Source organism: Rhipicephalus sanguineus, chromosome 2, assembly GCF_013339695.2.
Source record: "Rhipicephalus sanguineus isolate Rsan-2018 chromosome 2, BIME_Rsan_1.4, whole genome shotgun sequence".
In the NCBI taxonomy this organism is placed as follows: domain Eukaryota; kingdom Metazoa; phylum Arthropoda; class Arachnida; order Ixodida; family Ixodidae; genus Rhipicephalus; species Rhipicephalus sanguineus.
Window position 1 is genome coordinate 161,895,203 of NC_051177.1, and position 19,361 is coordinate 161,914,563.

Here is a 19,361-nt window from a genome sequence, read left to right on the forward strand (position 1 = left end):
AATTAAGATGAAAACAGAATGCCACCGTGAAGTCCATCATGCGCCTGAGGGGCTGGAAATGCTCTCACGTGGTGTAATGGCGGCAATGGCGGCGCCATTCTAGTAGGAGGTTCTGATGCCTGGGTGCTCTGGGGCGCTTTCGCTCTAGAGTCCGTACTAACTCTATGCGCGAAGCTTCGCTTGTCTCCATTTACCCGATAGGGTAAAATCTCCCGCATTTCAGCAACAACGCTGTCTAAGCTAGCCGTAATTTGTGCCGCCTACGGGTATGTGCCTTGCGGCCTACCAAAAAACTATCGTCATCATAAACGGGTATGTGCCACTGTGCGGCCTATCACAAAACTATCATTACCACGAACGCGTATGTGCCACAGAAATTGGTAGGTGGTACTACCGAAATAACCAAGTGGCGTAGCCCCAGCCGAACCAATACCAATACCAAGTTCAGCCCAGCCACACCAAGTTTGACCTCGATATAGGCAAGTTCACCCTCAATAATGCGAAACGAAAGCATTACAAAGAAGCACCGCTATTGAGATTGCCCTCTTTCCAAGCAGAACATCTTTGCCGCATGGAGCGCTAGCAGTTGCAATACCTGATCGTGGACCGCCTTGAACGCCCAGATGATGCAAGGCGTCATGTATCTTAGTGGAAGCGCTCATCGGGAAACTACTGCATACCGTCTACAAAGCAACGACCTTACCGACAGACTAAAAAAAACTCACAGTTTCACCGCATAGGCGAAGCAATGAATGCGACAGCAACAAATTGTAGTGTTACAGGAAGTGACGCTGGCAGCTAACTGTTTTGTATCCGATCTCGCGTAACTACAAAACGCTGGTGTAAGAGAATACGGCCGCTTCAGGGAGCAATGCTCTCCGCATAGTCAATTCGCCTTGAGAGGTATACGAGCTGCCTGCTGTGATGTATACAGCTGTCCGCTGTGATGGCTTTCGAGATAGCACGCGCGCCAGCGGTCGGGGCCGCGCCCTTAGATTCAAAGTTCAAAGCTGCTCCTCGCGCGACACCCCGTCCCTCCCCCTCGCGTCTTCGCGTCACCTTTCGTGTTCGTTAAAGGTGGATGGAGCGTTTCCTGTCTGCTTCGACGGCAGGGCTCCCGAGCGGGGTGATGTTATCGCATGCACCCTTCGAGCGACGGAAACGGGACGGCTCGTTTGATCTCTGTTTCGTCCGCGTTCGTCGCCCCCGCTCGCGCGCTTTTAGCCGCGGTAGAACATACGATGCGCGGGGCGATTTTATTGATTTCGACTTCATACCAGAAGGACATGACGGCGACGGCGACGTCAACGGCGATGGCAAAAACCCGTCGAGACTGTCCATATAATTGCTATCACGAAAAAAAAAAAACACCAGGCCTGCGCGGAAAGTGCAGCACAGTCATAACGAAAGCTGGATAAGCGGCCCGTCGTAACCTCTCTTGGGGCTACTAATACAAGTACACTAGAAGGGTACCGACTTCGTTAAAAATGATAATATTTGTGGAGTTGGGAAGCACCCACCGACCAGCTCTACATCTGTAAGGCATTATGTGCACTTTGTTGATGCGACGGTGCATGACGATGAAATATTATGGCTGAGCTCTTTGTAATGTGTTCGAACCTTTAATCTACCCACTAGGTAACGCAATTCGCATTGTGTGACGCCCGGTCGCTTTTTCACTCTCCCGCCAAGCTATATAACATACGTCAAAGAGAGAAAGAGAAATAGAGAGGGAAAGGACATTATTGACACCCTTAGGAAATTAATCATGGCGGCCTTACGTGCTTCCTCGGCAACCAATAGAAGTGCTCTTGCGAGGAACCCACTACGCACTACGTCATCATAGTGTTTTGTTAAGTACGAAAGCAGCCAATATCAGATTTTCGTCATTCTGCGGAGAAAGGTGGTATGACTAAACATCTGTAAGGCATTATATAGTGTGCCTGATGATGATAAAGAATTATGGCAGATATCTTTGTAATGGGTTGGAAGCATTCAACAAACCAGTGGTTGCGCAAGTCGCGTTGTGTGACGCCTGGTCCTTCTACCACGCTACATTACATATGTTAACGTGGTTCCTTTCCGACATAAAGCCTGTGTGGGGTCTTTTCGCAAAGACCCAGGTTCCAACCCCATTCCATCCTGCAATTTTTTCTTCTTTGTGTTTTTTTCTTATTTCGTACCATAGCGCTTAATGACACCAGCGGCGGCGGACAGGTACGACGCCGGAAACGGCCGTTGTTGTGTTCTCATAATAGGTTTCGCTCTAAAACAGTCTCCGGCATGCTGTCTATGTACGTAGAACGAGACGACAAAAACTGGGATTACGTCCACCCAGACGTTACGTCGCTTACAACACTACTGTTGAAGAAACTACTGGGTTCACATCTCTGCGGTTGCTTCACGGCAGGGAGGACTAGAATGCTGGATGCCATACTCCTACCAGACAGGCTCGTCATTAGCGACCATACGAACGAATTCAACCGACACGCGGATGCATGCACTCGTAAGCATGCACTCGCACTGCATTGCATCAACCAGCAATGCATCGGCTATCCCAGATACAATGCTCGTCATTGCGAGGTTCTTTACCAACTAGGCGAAGAAAATATAGCGTATTTTAGGCAAATGCCTATTTTGTTCATCTCGCTCCTATCGCTCCATTTCGATAAATAAGAATGAATTAAAGGTTAAGAAGGGCGTTTAGATTGTTTTATAGTGCCGATAAATGCCTGTTTCGTTGCTTGCAACTAAATACTTATCACTATCCATAACTGCCTATTTTGAAACTGGGCACCCATATATGAAAACTATTTCGCCTCAAGTTTCGCTTTCGGGTGCAGCTGGAGACTATTATTCATGTTAACGGGCAGCATTATTCGGGGATATGGGGTTTGACCTAATCCTGCAGTTCAACCAACTCTCGTGCCGCTGTGCGAGAAATGATGAGGACAAGCTCGCGGCGAGGACGATGACGCGATCTTGCCAATTATCGGACCAGCCGGACGTTCCGCTCTAACCCTACTTATAGTTTTCTGTCACAATATAACGTGACAGTATTGCTTTGTATAGAGCTGCCCATAATTCCACACGTCTGATATATGATGGGTTACGGCGCAAGGGACATTTGATGGCCAAAGAGCGCCAGGTCATGAGAAAAAAAGATGTGAACAATGATTATGGTACGTGCGGTATAAGAACCCTAAAATTCCGTGCGCTCAAGGCGGGTTAAACATATATGTATTAAAATCGTTGGAGTGACGTGCAATATATATATATATATTGCACGTCACTGCCAGCTCGCCAGCTCGTAAAAAGATCACGTGCTACGTGACGCCATAAAGGCAGAAAAAGAGTGGTCCACACTCGCCGCCATGGCTGCGATTGGCGCTGACTAACACTCCAAGGTTTAAATGCACATATATACCCCATAAAGTGGACGGGAGGATGACCGCCGCCGTAGCTCAGTGGTAGAGCATCGGACGCGTTATTCGAAGGTCGCAGGTTCGGTCCCTGCCGGCGGCAGGTTATCTTTTCGTCCACTTTACTTTCTTCACATTTATATTCTAAATACTACACATAACACCCCCTATACTTTCCTTGGCGTTATTGCCTGTTAGTTCTCATAATTATTGTGTCTAACAAAGAAAACGAGCCCTTAAGAATCATCTTCTTTCCTTCATTCATAGCAAGGGTCTCGTTCTAGCAGACTTGATGCCTTCAGGTAGTATGCGAGGGATTATTGGTCAGCTGCCAGCTCGTAAAAAGATCACGTGCTACGTGACGCCATAAAGGCAGAAAAAGAGTGTTCCACACTCGCCGCCATGGCTGCGATTGGCGCTGACTAACACTCCAAGGTTTAAATGCACATATATACCCCATAAAGTGGACGGGAGGATGACCGCCGCCGTAGCTCAGTGGTAGAGCATCGGACGCGTTATTCGAAGGTCGCAGGTTTGGTCCCTGCCGGCGGCAGGTTATCTTTTCGTCCACTTTACTTTCTTCACATTTATATTCTAAGTACTACACATAACACCCCCTATACTTTCCTTGGCGTTATTGTCTGTTAGTTCTCATAATTATTGTATATATATATATATATATATGGGGCTCCACCCCTCCTGCTTCCTAAGAAGTGTGAGCGGTGTGATCAACACCACTCATTAGGGTGAGTGATGTTGATTTTAGTGGTTTTAGCGAGCGACGTTTTCCACGGAATTTTAGAAAATATTAACCAGTTGGGATCCGCCTTGTCGTTCACACACGAGATTCCTGCAGAAGGAAAGTTGCAGTTTTTAGATTTGACGCTGACACTGTCACGCTCGCATGTATGTTGGGCCTATAATCCACGCTTCTGCAAACCACTGCTGCCGTTTGATTCTGCTCATTCAAAGACTGCGAAACGAGCAATTTCTTCCATGCGTCTAGATTCCGCCCTCCAAAAGTCTTGCGTCCATGCATCCCCCTGCTGTTTTTACCAGCAAGTGAAACGACTACGGTCGTTAGGCTATACAGGCCTAACAGACCAGGGCAGGAGGAAAGCCACACACAAAAAACGCCAGGGCCTGCGCGGAAAGCGCAGCACAGTCACAGCGAAAGCTAGAAGAGCGGCACTTCTAGAGCCCGTTATAAACTATCTTGTGGCTACTAATACAAGTACATTAACAACGTACCCACTACGCCACAAATCATAATTTTTGGGAAGTTGGGAAGCACCCACCACGACATTATTCGTTATTCTGCGGAGAAGCGAGGTACCATCTGTGAGGCATTAGGTGCACTTTGTTATTGCGGTGGTTGATGACGATGAAGATTTATGGCCGAGCCCTTTGTAATGGGTTGGAAGCTTTAAACGACCCACTAGTTACGTAATTTATATTGTGTGGCGCCCGGTCGTTACTTAACTGTGCCACCACGCTTTATAACATACGTTAACCGGAGAAACGGAGAGCGAGAGAGAGAAGGAATTAACTTTATTGAGAGCCTGAGGAAATGGATCATGGGAGCCTTACGGGCTTCCTTGGCAACCAATAGAGGTGCACTTGCCAGGAACCCATTACGCTATAAAGCATCATACTTTTTGTGAAGTAGGGAAGGAGCCCATATGCAATTTTTCGTCATTCTGCGGAGAACCGTGGTACTCGCTAAACACCTGTAAGGCATTATGTGCATTTTCTTGATGCTGTGGCTGATGACGATGAAGAATTATTGTAGATGCCTTTGTAATGGGTTGGAAGCACTCAACAACCCACTCGTTGCGCAATTTGCGTTGTGTGACGCCCGGTTACAAAATTCGCGCTTGTGTGACGCCTGGTTGTTATTTTACTGTTCCACCACGCTACAATACATATGTTATTGTGGTTCCTTCCCGACAAGAAGCCTGCATAGGATCTTTTTGCAACGCAGTTTCAAGCACCGGCACGGCCCCGAGGTAGAACACTGGGCTCCCACGCAGAGGGACCAGGTTCGAACCTCGTTCCATCCTGGAAATTTTTTCTTATTTCCTTTTTTTCCTTATTTCGTGCGATAGTGGTTACGGACACCGGCAGCGGCGGCGGCGGCGGCGGACAACTACGGCACCAAAAACGGCCGTTGAAATGAGCTCATAACAGCTTTCGATGTAAAACGACACGAGGCCTGAGGTGATCCCAGCATGTATATACTGGAAAATAAAATTGAATTGAATTGAAATCTAAAATAATCCCCTACATCCATAACCTAAAGAAAGTGGCAAATAGGCACAATGTGCCGATCGTCTTTTCAGCGCTGCGCAAGCGCTCGAAGCTGTGTGCGTGCATCCCCGGTGAGGTAAAAAAGACGAATTGTGCAACCAAGCACAATAGGTGCTACGTGGATTGTGCGGTAGGGGTGGTATATGAATTGCCTCTGAGCTGTGGCAAATCTTACATCGGCCAAACGGGCAGGTGTGTCAACCAACGGGCCCGTGAGCATTAGTTGACGCTCACAAATCTTAAGGGCGCGCACCTTCCTGTGCACTGTGCAGTATGTGGCTGTGTGCCTTTGTTCGTTTCAAGGTACTGGAACGAAGCAGAGAAACGGTTCCTCGCGAACTGTTGGAGGCGTTCTACACTCTAAGAAAAACGCCAGTCAAAAGAAGGTCATGGAACCGTGAGTCTCTTCGGGTGTCCATCGGACCCCTTTTGGAAGGTACAGGCAGAGAAAAAGAGTTAGCATTTTGAAAGGAGTCACTGGAGCCTCCTGAAGCGCGTTTCGATAGGCTTCTGTATACGGAAGAGCCGCAGTATAAGGCATACATATCGCGCGCTTGCCCTTTGGCGCCGTTGTGGCGCCTTGCTCGCTGACGCAGACGGGGTTGGGTTGGCGCCGGGGTGGCGCGCCGCTCTACCCTCTCAGTCGCCTCAGTCTCTCAGTCTCCTCGTCTATTGGAATGCGTTGCGTGGTGGCGTGGTTGCGTTGGTTGCGCGTCTTCGGTGGTGTTGACGCCGGCTCCGTGCACGAAGTGACGCTTGGAGGGCGGAATATTCATGGAGCTGCGGACACCGACAACGGGCGCCAGTTAACGGTGAGTGTACTGCTTTCGCAGGTACTAAATATACAGCTTTAGCTGGGCGTCTGCAGCAGCTCTGCGGAAGTTATCTGCCAGCAATGTCCAACAGCAGCCTGTGTCCGCGGGGCTGTTGCGGATGCCCAACTAAAGCTGTCAGTTAACAAGTTGGCACCGTTATGCGCGTTGCTGTACAAGCTCCCATAAAGTGAGCGATGCAAACAATTATCAAGGGTCATTTCTTGCTGATCGCACGTTGGGTCTGCACTACTGAAGGTGCAAGATGTCCTTTTGAGATGCACTTTTGTCTGTTTCATAATAACATTTCCGTCGACCTTGAGTGTGTAGCGTGCTTCCGCGCGTGGGAACGTGAAAAAAACAAGCCTGTGTACAGAACGCTCAGACGCACAATATATAATGGTTTTTGTGGGCTTAAAGACGCTAGTTTTAGGTGCAGATATAGTACGGTGGCTTCCAGAACGTACGCGGTAGTCATTCAATTTGGACACGCCTCGCCGGTAAAGTGAAAAAGCTCTAGGCTTTCGACGGTGCGCGTTGTTGCGGCCGCCGCCGTGCACTCTTTTCCCTCGTTTCTGTTTGCTGTTTCCGTGGTTTGCATACACTGTGATGAAGTTGGGCGTTATAACAGAATCGAGTGAGTGTACGTGATTGTGGGAGTTATGTGCGCTAATTCTAGCATATGACATGTCTGATCTCGACGTAGACGGCGTAGGCACGCGCTGGGTGTCGATCGTGCCCTCGTAGTCGCATCTGTTTATCTGAGTATTTAAGGATTGGTTACGTTTGTGAAACATGCGGTCAATAACCACTCACGGCATGCCCCTGACTGCCGGAGGATGTGCTTTGTTGTTTTGTTGTTAGCCTTTATTATGTCTGTATGAACCACTTATTGTGTAGGTTTTGCAAACCTTTGCTGCAATTTCATTTTCTCATCGTAATATCACGTTCTGCTTTTCAGATACCGTTTTTCATGGTGCTCACGCTGGACAGGAGCGAAAACCTAGCAAGCCACAAGTCTGATGCCTCAAGCCGTCACCACTTTTTGATTTATTCTTAATCATAAGGAATAAATACCCTATTGCAAAACCCAACGCCACTGGGTACCAGCGTCCAGTGCCATGCCTGATTATGGGCCCAGCGTCGCGCTGGATACTGGGCCGCTGGAGCGGCGTTTTACTGGGAGGCGCTGGGTACTCAAGTGCAAAATGTCTCTAGAGCGTAAAAACGGCGGTGCTTACGTGCCCTACATAAATATATTGCTAAAGAAAGTCGTATAGAAAGGATTAGTGCAATAAAAAAGCCATATGAAAGAAAAAAAAAACAACACCACCAGGGTTCGAACTAGCCACCTCTCAATCCCCAAGCGAGTACTCTACCACTGCGCCAGCTGAAACACGTCAACATCGCTGTAAAAGGGCTAGTCAATACAGTAAGACAGCGTTTCGTTTCATATTTCCGTGTCGCGTATACAAGGAAGACGCGATCTTCCTTTCCTAATCACGTTTGCTTCTTTATTAGGCACAAAGGGTGACCGGAAACGAATGAAATGCCCAAAATTGGAAGATCGCTAGGTTTCTTTAGGAATTCCCGTTTTAACTCCGAAAAATATCAATGGATCGAGGACCAGCGTACAGTTTGACGGCTGTTACTGCCGATTTTTAACAGCCGTTTCTCACCCTTGCTAATGATGAACATGCACAGAAGCTTTATGATGACTCGTTCGATAAACACGTGCTTGCATGAATTCATACTGAGTATTTCTCGCGCGAGCGACGATATCACTGCGGGCGGGCGTGTCTGTACTCTGACTTGCAGTTCTATCGATAACTACAACTATAAAACCGCTACGCAAAAACAAATACAATTAGTTGAAAAAAGATGCCAGTGTATTAGTTCACTAACGCGTACCAGCTGACACGTATGTGTTCTGACGTATGAGTCAGAGAAGTACCGGCGAGTGCGGCCGGCTGCTTTCGGTGAGCCTGCGTTTGTTGCTGAAAGCGCGTCGCATCGATGGTCATCGCTCCTTGTGCGGACACCGTACACAAGAAAAAATCGTTAATTTAGGTTAACGGATGTCCATACTATACTTTACAGTAAATCTTACACGTTGGAATTGCGTGTACTTAAACGAAGAAGCGCCGGTGGCATGTAGACGGACTCGGCCGGTACGCTAGGCCTAACACTCGCTGGGAGCCGCACTGGGTTGGACCGATCTCGGCGCAAATGATTTGCGATGGTTGAAGTTTCTGCATTTTAGCCTCGAAACATTTTTAACTGTTGCCGAACGTATTGCTGAAGTAAGTGGAAGTGCGAGAATTGCCCGAGATGCGTTTCCGGTGTGGCGATATCGAACGACGGCTGTTTTTCTGGCCTCCGTTCGGAGAGGTCGCGAAGCCAGAGCTCATTTACTTCTTGCCAACTGCACGGCGATGTAACAATTTGCTCTGTTTGTTCAGACCAATGCATCCAGACTTATAAACATTAAAATATGAAGTCATTACCGCAACACATCACGAATGCAAAACTGATATATATGAGCGGCATGCATGAAATGTGTATTCACTGCTGCTACGTGCTCCGCAAAAATTAACGACTTCATTGGCACTGCATGAATAAAAAAAGCGTGGTAGAAAGCAAAAATATTAGTGTTGGCTGCTTTGGGTTATTAACATATTTTGCTCCACATTCGACAGGGAAACAATAAAAGTGACCGTGATTTCACATATATCATGTCACGTATATTACGAAAATAGTGCGCATCTCCTCGTCTTGCTCTGCAAAGCTAGAATTTGTGACACATGTTTGGGACCCGTTAGGATAGCATCTATCGGTACCATCGAATCAGACATTCGATATTCAACGATACCAAAGCATTACCAAAGCGCTCGGCACTGGCAACGATACCAAAGCGCTCGGCACTGGCAGAACAGTGCGGGCTCCAGTATGTGCCAGCGCACGCCAGTGAGAATTCCAGCGTCCCCAGCGCTTCCCAGTGAGCGCCAGCGTCACAGCGGCAAAGCCAGTGGCTCTACCAGTGCGACCCAGCTCTCTCCCAGTGCTTTCACCGACGTCCCAGTGAATTCGAGCGTATACCAGTGTTCCCAGTGCGGTCCAGCGCCAAAAAACTTACTGGTATCACGCTGGGGGTACTGGAAGGGCGCTGGTTTTTGCAATAGGGTATGGAAACATGATGGCGATTTCTGCTGTTTATTTAGCACCATAGGACACTGTGCACATCACAGTCACACATTTTAGTTGGCTATACTCATAGAAGCATGTAAATGAGGAATACCCAAACTTCTTAATTGGAAATCACAGATCATGTTTTCGCGCTTTCTATATAACTTTGCTGGAAAATATGTGTTGTTTTGACGAGTTTTATTAAAATAGTGCTGAAACCGAACTATTCTTTTTTTGCAGTCGCTGGGCAGAACGGCAAGTATTATTGGCTTAGAATAGCAAATTGAGCGAGTTGGCATTGACTCATACTTAGGACTGTGCAGCGCTCACAAAAAGGGACAAGGAACAGAAGAAGTACACAGGACAGCGCCTGTCCTGTGTACTTCTTCTGTTCCTTGTCCCTTTTTATGAGCGCTGCACAGTCCTAAGTATAAGTATTATTGGACTTGCTTAAAATGAATACTCCACTATTTTCAACAGTAGTCGCGCAAAAGTAGAGCAAGGGTCAATGGAGTAGATTAAAATACTTGTGGAGTCGCTTGACGCTTTGGTGTGGGTCAATTGACCCCCGTAGGTGCGTTACCGCAAGAGTCGTCTGACTCCCTTTAAGGGGTAACGTGATCCTCCGCATGAGAGTCTTTGCACTCTTCCTAGAGGGTCAGGGGACTCTCCTAGAGCGAGCCGACCCTGACCCACCAAGAAAGTCACCGTGACTATTTAAAGAGAGTCCTATACGTGGCAAGTCAGAACTCTCCGAAAAGAATCACGCATACTCTTCTTTTTCTTAGAGTGCACATGAAAATGAAGGGCGCAGATTGCGTCAGCCAGACGTCAGTGTGTTTGCGGGAGTGGGAATTTCAATTGCTTTGCCGCAATATGCAGTAGATTTTCTTATGATTAGCTTTGCGATGTGTGCGCAGGCGCGCTTGCGACGTACACTCTGCATAATTTCCCCCAATTCTTTCGTAATAAAATCAGTTGGAGATATCCACCCAGGTGTACGTTTGGGCACGAGCCTACATGACGCCTTGGGTTTTAGAGACAATGGAAAGCTGAACACACCTGCGGTTGAAATAAGTAAGAGACGGTTAGAGTATTGGTGGCAGAAAATTGGAGAGAAAGGACAAAAATAAATATTGCAAAAAATAGGGACATTTCGCCGTAGATGGCACAGAACGGAGCTGAAAAATAAGTTTTTTTTTTCCGGAGTAAGATAGTTTTAATTGAAGTAAAAACACTAGACCAACACTAAGAAAAAGAAGAGTAAAGGGTTTTCGTTTTGTACACAGTGTACACGGTGTTTCTCACGTGTTTACTTGATCATATAATGGGCGAATTACTCGGAGTATTCACGGTTTACCGATGATTCTCTCCGGAGCTTCGCCCACTCATCATCATTCACCCCGTGGATATGCTGTGGATTTTATTGCTCACACCTTTTTCCTATCAAAGTGATATTGGTTGGTGGGTGTGGTGTCGCCGTCTGGGAGCTCTAAAAGAGAGTACTGCATCATCACACAAACCACTGCGACAGGCAGCGCTTCTAGAGTTTCAGCGCAGCAAAGGCTTTCTGTCCATTATCGTAGGAAACTGTACGGTCGGCACAATGCGTCGTACGCGCTCGTTCGGTTTGGTGACGACGCAGTTACTTCCTCTGCCTTTCGCATCGTGATAGCATGTCAAGTGTTGTCGCCAGAGTAGTGCAGCTTCCACATGAGCCAACGGTGTCTCTCCGCCGCCTACTGCCTCGAGTGCGATAGCACCAACTAATAAAGCTTCTGCAATAAGTGGCACAGAAAGGCAATGACGTCGACAGGCGAATGTCACGCATTGAGTGCTTTGGTGCAACGAGGGACACGCCAGCGGGAAGCGGAACACCTTCGCGAGTTCACAGCTCAAGCTACAAGCTCTGCTTCCTGCGTTCTTGAAGCGCTAAGTGGTGTATGCATGAGCACAGACGTAGGTTACCCCCTTACTGGGGAGCGCACGCCTTGGTGTTTCTCTCGTCAAATGACGACGGTTTTATTGAGTGCTTATGGAGTACCAGAGTTTACTGTGTGCTTGCTCGTGTCATCTTTGCGCGGGTTTCACCGTATGCTGTGTCGATGTAGTTTTTAACTATTTCAGCTACCACAATAGTTCAATCATGAGCGTGGACGTCAGTCGTTGGGATGGCGATGTGCCACTACGCGCCAACGTGGGTGTATCCACGTCAAACGGGGCTATAGCTTCGAAACACGGATGAACATTGTGCAAGATCTCAAACATCAATGTACAATCAACAATCTACTACTCCTGTGAAGACACGGTTCACTTTCGTGTTATACTAATTCCTATGACGGAGCGATGAATCATGTTTTAACGCGATAGCGTTAACGATCCCGCTTCGAAGAAATTCCGGTGTCGGTGTGGTTGATTGTCAGCGAAAAATCATCATGGAAAAAAAAGTAGGAATAAAATAAATAATAAAAATCTTAGGTTCGAGTGAGTGTCGAACTGAGACCATCTGAGTGACAATCAGGTGTTTTACTACAGATCTACGGCATTGCTTGAAGCAGCATCAGAAAAAAAAACACTATGTGAATGCCATGTAGTGGAATGAGTCTCCGTCACGCATGTTATATTGCGTGGCAGAAGTGTGAAATCGCGCCAGGCGTGAAAACATGTGAATTGTGCAACGAATGGGTGTTTTGAAGGCCCAGCCAATACAAAGCGTTCAGACATATTTATTCATCATCAGCTGAAAAAAGCATAAAAAGTGAGCAGCTGCGTAGCTTCGCGTGTTGCCTTACGGACGCGTAGTGGGCCCTTCGTTGATTCGCAAAAGGGAAAAATTACGGCGTAGAGGGCACTTTACTATGCTTGCAGTAGGCATTCTAGGATAGTTTGAAACGGCCAATTTTGCGCCCACACTTGGACGCTTCCTTACGGCACGGTTGAATCATGCACCACGAACCGAAGCCAGGCTTGCAATTGAGAAGGCAATGCGCACACGGCTCGATCACGCTATCGCGTTCTACTCTTGAAGGCGAAGCACAAGCGCCCTCCAAGTTTCTTTTCTTTTGTCAATACGGTATCTGATTAGGTGACGCCAGCTGGATCAAGCATGACATTTCAGGTCACGTACATCTCCTTGGTTAAGAATTGCGAAGAGGAAATTCTCAATTCAAAACACGTCGTCTTCTTTCTGCCTTGGGCGACGACTTCTTAGTTCAGCTCATGAAAAAAATAAATAAATGTATGATACGATCAATAGGCGCCTGCTCGGTTTCAGGAGAGGAGAGGCAAGGTGTTCTGACAGTGCAACAACGGCTGTCATGTTCAATAGAATACATCGAACGTGCAGACCACACAATAGCGGCGGCAAAAGCTAGCCTCAGCGTAGATCCGATCGAATTTTAGATGTACACTTTGAGCCAAAGCGCGACTCCCTACAATAGAACTTTAAGGCTGTGCGTTGAGATGCGTCTTGGTAAGTTGCTACAAAGTGCATTTTACGCATTGGAAAAGGTAAATTGGGAATAAAGTTCTGTTCGTCATCTCAAGGAACGTCATGAAAAAGTTTCTAGAACTTTCGTCTGCGGATGTCGTAAAGTATATTTGTGATCTTACATATTGTTGGAAAACGTGCATAAGCATTGTATTTAATTGCGTATATAGCAACAAATACTGTTTTCTCAGTGTCCCAAAAGAACAACTGTTCTAGTAAGCTCGACAAATGGCAACCTTACACTAATACACAACAAAGGAAACATAAATGACCTGAACAATGGTGCGCCCACCAGCCTACGTTCGGTGACATACGAAATATTGACAAAGGTAATTTCAAACAGGGTAAGACGCATGCACATGTATCTAAAAGACAATTAAGCCAAGGAAATCATAGGGGTCCTCTGCGGTCAGTTCATCAGATCTTGATGACAGCTTCACACCAGAGGAGCTCCAATATGTGCTGTCTTCTGTAAAACGAACAAGTTCCCCAGGACCAGATGGAGTTACATACGCTGCACTGGCTAATTTGTGCGAGAAAGGAAAATTACACCTGTTGGACATTTACAATAAAAGTTGGCAAGAAGAAAAGGTTCCGGAAAGTTGGAAGGTATCGGAAGTAGTACCGTTGCTAAAGCCAGGGAAGAGCCCTATGCAGTTGGATTCGTTTAGGCCGGTTAGTTTGACAAGTTGTATTTCGAAAGTGATGGAGAAAATGATCAATGAACGAATTTTATGGTGGCAAGACATGAAGAAACTACTACCAGAAAGCATAGCCGGTTTCAGAAGAGGTAGATGCACAATGGACTGCATTTTGGACTTGGTCACAGATGTGGAAAACCAACGTACGGAAGGAAACATCACTGTCGCTGTATTCCTTGATCTCCAACGAGCATACGACACACTGAGTCACGTTCACGTTCTGGAAGGCCTGGCCCTGCAGGGATTCAAGGGCAAGATACTGCGTTGGATCGCTCACTTCCTGAGGCACCGGCAAATTTTTGTAGTTACACAGGAGGGCCCAACGTCAGAACATGTCGTCAACCAAGGAGTGCCACAGGGCAGCGTTCTAAGCCCTACACTCTCTTCAATGCGGTCATGGCGCAGCTCCCGTATAATCTTCCACCTAACATCAGATGTTCAGTATATGCTGATGATATAAGTATATGGACGTCTGGTCCATCGTTTTTGGATGTCCAACAAACTTTACAAGAAGGATTGGATTATGTAGACCGTTTTCTAAGAAAAAGAGGTATGGCACTTAGTCTGGCTAAAACAGCCATACTACCGTTTACATTGAAAAGACCTGGAGATTTCCAGATTATTTTGAAAAACCAGCCTATCCAAATGGTAAAAACTCATAGATTCTTGGGAGTGATTTCAGACCGGAGACTAACATGGTCGCCTCATGTCCAGTCCCTTGAACAAAAAGTGAATCATGCCATTCGAATCCTCCGGCATCTCTGCGGAGAAAAATGGGGCGGTACTACAGAATCGTTATTAGCCCTACATGTTGCGTGGATACGCCCCATCGTAAGTTACTCACTGTCGCTGCTGCACGGACTTCCAGCCTCCACCGAAAGGAGACTCCACTTGTTATTGGCAAGGAGCTTAAGGGTATGTCTGGGTCTGCCACGGTCAACTTCCAGTGCTTTAGTGTATGCAGAGGCTCGACAACCACCTTTGGCAGTACTCCGAGCTAAAGAAACATGTCGAAATTTATTTAGAATTTTCACGCAACATGAAAGTCATCCTTTATCTGGTGCACTAACACAAAGGACGGCAACGAGACTACAGGATAGTGTATCATCATTTCAAGCAGTAGTACCAGGATTTAAACGATGGAAACCTTCAAAACCACCTTGGACGCTGCCGCCTCTTAACGTTATCTATGAAATGGATGGCATACGGAAGAAAGCAGACATGGCGCCTCTAGTAGCCGCACAGATGGTACTTCATCATTTTCATATAACGCATATTGACAAAACGAAGATATATACAGATGGATCATGCACTGAAGAAGCGTCAGCCTGTGCGGTTCTTATACCCGAAATACAGGAAAAGAGAATGTACAAATTATCGCACAAATATTCATCGACGACAGCAGAATTGGTGGCTATCTTTGAAGCAGTTAAGCTAATCTGTGAGAATTCTGAGCCACGAAAGTGGGTGATATGCACGGATAGCAAACCTGCCCTTCAGCTAATCAGAAATGCGAGATCACTTTACAAAATGGTGAAATAGCACAATGTATTGCAGAAACGGTGGAATATGCCTCAGCGCAGGGTCACAACATCGTATTCCAATGGATACCCAGTCACATTGGAATAAAGGGAAATGAAGAGGCTGACAGCCTCGCGAAGAAAGCATTGAACGAAGGACGGGATTGTGCAATCCCTGTGTCTGGGGCGGATATTCGACATTTTATAACGCAAGTGGCTAACCATTGTTCGATGGAGAAGTGGTTTGATAGCCCTAAATCAAAGGAATCAGTACTTTATGAAGTTGATCCACACAGAAAATTTTTCATAGCGACAGATCTCCCACGACACTTAGAGACTTTAATCCACAGACTTCGATTGGAAGTAGCCTACACAAACAGTTTCCTGCACAAGATACATCGATCCAACTCCCCGGAATGCCATTGTGGTCAAGCAGAAGAAAATGTTCGCCATATTCTTTTGGAGTGCGTTAAATACGCGAATGAAAGAGAAAAATTAAAGAAAAAATTAGCAAGTTTGGACAGACGGCCCCTCACATTAAAGAAATTACTTGGGCCATGGCCTGAGATGCATCTTCAGAAAAACGCGAACATCTTCCTGACAGATTTTTTAGTGGAGACCGGACTGGATAAGCGCCTGTGATAGACAGCCAGGGATTGATTTATATGAAAGGTGTTAGTGCATATTCTGATAGTAGAAAAGGAAGGTGTGCGGGTGAACAGTTTATGACAGTGTGAACTGCTGCAAGCAAACTGTGTCTTGGTATGATATTTGAAGTGATTTCAGTGTGCGGATTGTTCATGTTTAGGTATCGTTTAGTATTATTCTTTTTTTTTCGCTGCATAACTTCGTGATATGGAGTAGCCAAGGCAATATGGACATCAACCTCTCCACAGCAAAACAGTTAAAACAGTTAGAACAGTTAAAACAGGGTCAATAATTGTTTTATCTATAGTGTAATAATTGCGACGTAAATTGAAACGAATTGAGGTGGTCGAAAAATCGCTCTTTTTATCCATGGGATCTGAACCCTGAACCTTCCAATTAAGCCTCCGATACTCTACGAATTGAGCTACGACGTAAAGCGTTTCCCCGTCAACTTCATTCGATATTTCTGTGCGTGTAATCCCTGGACGTGTCAGGCAGCGGCGCACGTAGCCGCATTGGCTTCGAGTGGCTACAATATCCCCCATGTTATTCATTGTATGCTTAGAAGCAGTACTTAAACGGCTAGACTGGGAAGAAGCAGGAATCAAAGTTTACACGGCATTTCTCACCAACCTACAGTTTGCAGATAACAGAGAGCTTTTCGTAACCTTGCTGAGCAAAAAATATGATTGAATAAAGCCGCGAAATTATTACAGTAGGCCCAAAATTGAATATAATGAAGACAATGTGAATGGTAAGAAAACTGGCGAAAGAAAGAAGAGTTCACGATTGGCAACCATAAATTGGTGTGTATGCAAGAATATGTATTTCTGGGGCAACTTCTAACGGGGGAGCATAATAACGAAAAGTAAATTCATCGAAGAATAGGAATAGCGTGGAGCGCACTCGGGCAAGCATTTCGAAACAATGACAAGAAAGCTGGCGCTGTCCTTAGAGCGAAAAGTATAGAATCATTACATATTGCCGGTTCTGATATATGGGGCTGAAACATGCCGAATAACCTAATCACTAGAGAAAAAGCTAAGGAAGACGCAGCGTCCAATGGAATCGGAAGTGATAGGAGAAATCGTAAGAAATGGGGTGACGGGAAATTTGGCCAGATCACAAACAGGGGTAGCTGGTAGTGTTGCTGACAGCAAGCGAAATAAATGGACCTGGGCCGCCCACTAAAACCTAGGAGAGACAACAGGTGGAAAGCAAGAGCGTCAGAATGGTTACCAAGGGACGGGATATGCAGTCGTGGAAGGCAGAGGGTCAGCTGGAATGGCGAAATTAACTCGCACATGACAGGGTTAACTGGAGAAAATTGGGAAAGGTCTTCGCCCTGCGATGGACCTAAATAGGGTGAAAAGAATGATCATAATGATAACAGCTGTATTGATGAAAACGAAGCCCGTTCCATGGCGTGAAGACCGCCGGAGAACGAATCTGTAAGCGATTGGCTAGCGAGATCACGTGCGTAACCATTATTATCATCATCATCATCAGTATCGTCGGGATTTGGTTTTATTTGTTTATTTCTTTATTCGCTCCCCCTCTGCTCACGTGACCTGTGTAATAGGCACTACTACTACTGTTCATTCTACTACTATTACTACTACTACTACTACTACTACTACTACTACTACTACTACTACTAGTACTACTACTACTACTACTACTACTACTACTACTACTACTACTACTAGTACTACTACTGCTATTACGACGGCGCACGTAGGCTAATACGGCTTCGCTGTAAAAAACATTTCACCTGGTGCATCTATGTCAAAAACGATTGACATAGACGCACCAACGTTGACGCCTAGTGGGACATCTCCATCTCGGCTACTCACGTCCACGACAGCAATTAAACAGTTGCGGTGGCTATAGTAGCTCAAACACACCCGATTACAACATATGGTGAGTTCCGCGCAGAGATGGCATCAATGCATGTTCTTGAACGTGTCGCGTATAAACTTAAGTTGGTGACAAGCTACCGGCTTAGTATATTGTTTATGTAATCGATAAAGCGATGGCTTTGGTATGTCGACGTTTCAATCCACAGCCACTATTATTGAGTCATGGTGATAGTGACCTGCAAGAATGGGCATGACTTGAGGTAGTGGCGGAACGCAACGCAGAAGCTTCGGCATCCACGCAGCTCTTGATCAGTTTTTCTAGCATGCCAGGAGATACTTTTGAAGCTATGCCACCTATAATAATCAGTACATTCGGTGTTCTTAAGCTTATTAATAAACTTGGCCTTCATTCAGCACCCGGATGTGATAATATTGGTGCGAAGTTTTTGAAAAACACTTCTACCTATACTGCGTTAATCCTGTGTAAACTTTTTCAGCAATCACTTGATCATTCCGTTCTTCCAAAAGTGTGGAAAATTGGGAAGGTCATTCCAATTCACAAGTCTGGCAGCAAAACATCTCCTCTTAACTATCGCCCCATTTCTTTAACCAGCACATGTTGTAAAATGTTTGAGCACATTATATTCACCAACCTTGTCAGTTTCCTTGAATCAAACTCTTTCTTCTCTTCAGCACAACATGGTTTTAAAAAACATTATTCATGTGATACTCAGCTCATATCATTTACTCATGTACTAAATCATGTTCTAGACCGATCATCCATCATCGATTGCATATTTTTAGATTTTTGTAAGGCATTTGACAAGGTATGTCATAAATTACTACTGCTTAAACTAAACAAGCTTAATATTGATAATAATTTACTGAAATGGATTGAGTGTTTTCTTTTAAACCGCTCACAATTTGTTTCATTTAATGGCTCTAACTCTGAATTTACATATGTGTATTCAGGCGTTCCTCAAGGCTCAGTCTTTGGGCCTTTATTATTTCTAATCTATATTAATGATCTTCCTTCCGTTGTAAACTCTAACATTCTTCTTTCTATTCGCGGACGACTGTGTCATTTTCAGAGAGATAACGAATACTAACGATTCCTCCTTACTCCAATCTGATCTTGGTGCAGTTGCTAATTGGTGTAACGAATGGTTAATGAAGCTAAATATTAATAAATGCAAAGTCATGCGCGTTTCTAGAAAATCTTCCTGCCCACCACCATACTACATTGATAACATTAATTTAGAATCACTCACTTCATATAAGTACCTCGGCGTGTACATTACAGCAAACCTGAACTGGTCTACTCATATCGAGCACTTAATTAACAAAGCTAATCGCATGTTAGGCTACCTTCGTCGAAACTTTTACCATGTTCCTCCTTCCGTGAAACTC